Below are 1,559 nucleotides of genomic sequence, written 5' to 3'. Positions count from 1 at the left end.
CTTACTAAATACATATGAATTATATTAAGATATTGATAAACTATTTTTAATCATGATAAATGTTAAGTAAACATGTCATTAAGTGTATTAACAATGAACTACATATGTAAAAACAAGACTGCTAACTTAATGATTTCGAAACGAGACATATATGTAAAGATTATCGTTGTAACAACATTTAACTGTATATATATCATACTAAGATATATTAATATATCATAATATCATGATAATTTAACATCTCTTTAGATATAATAAACAATGGGTTAACAACATTTAACAAGATCGTTAACCTAAAGGTTTCAAAACAACATTTACATGTAACGACTAACGATGACTTAACGACTCAGTTAAAATGTATATACATGTAGTGCTTTAATATGTATTCATACACTTTTGAAAGACTTCAATATACTTATAAAAATACTTCTACTTAACAAAAATGCTTACAATTACATCCTCGTTCAGTTTCATCAACAATTCTACTCGTATGCACCCGTATTCGTACTCGTACAATACACGGCTTTTAGATGTATGTACTATTGGTATATACACTCCAATGATCAGCTATTAGCAGCCCATATGAGTCACCTAACACATGTGGGAACCATTATTTGGCAACTAGCATGAAATATCTCATAAAATTACAAAAATATTAGTAATCATTCATGACTTATTTACATGTAAACAAAATTACACATCCTTTATATCTAATCCATATACCAACGACCAAAAATACCTACAAACACTTTCATTCTTCAATTTTCTTCATCAAATTGATCTCTCTCAAGTTCTATCTTCAAGTTCTAAGTGTTCTTCATAAATTCTATAAGTTCTAGTTTCATAAAATCAAGAATACTTCCAAGTTTGCTACCTTACTTCCAATCTTGTAAAGTGATCATCCAACCTCAAGAATTCTTTCTTATTTACAGTAAGATATCTTTCTAATACAAGGTAATACTCATATTCAAACTTTGATTCAATTTCTATAACTATAACAATCTTATTTCGAGTGAAAATCTTACTTGAACTTGTTTTCGTGTCATGATTCTGCTTCAAGAACTTTCAAGCCATCCAAGGATCCTTTAAAGCTAGATCTATTTTTATCATTTCCAGTAGGTTTATCCACAAAACCTGAGGTAGTAATGATGTTCATAACATCATTCGATTCATATATATAAAACTACCTTATTCGAAGGTTTAAACTTGAAATCACTAGAACATAGTTTAGTTAATTCTAAACTTGTTCGCAAACAAAAGTTAATCCTTCTAAATTGATTTTTAAAATCAACTATACACATGTTCTATATCTATATGATATGCTAACTTAATGATTTAAAACCTGAAAACACGAAAAACACCGTAAAACTGGATATACGCCGTCGTAGTAACACCGCGGGCTGTTTTGGGTTAGTTAATTAAAAACTATGATAAACTTTGATTTAAAAGTTGTTCTTATAGAAAAATGTTTTTTCTTATGAACATGAAACTATATCCAAAAATCATGATTAAACTCAAAGTGGAAGTATGTTTTCCAAAATGGTCATCTAGACGTCGTT

This window comes from Rutidosis leptorrhynchoides, chromosome 1 (genome assembly GCF_046630445.1).
Source record: "Rutidosis leptorrhynchoides isolate AG116_Rl617_1_P2 chromosome 1, CSIRO_AGI_Rlap_v1, whole genome shotgun sequence".
Taxonomy (NCBI): Eukaryota; Viridiplantae; Streptophyta; class Magnoliopsida; order Asterales; family Asteraceae; genus Rutidosis; species Rutidosis leptorrhynchoides.
This window is presented reverse-complemented; position numbering follows the sequence as displayed.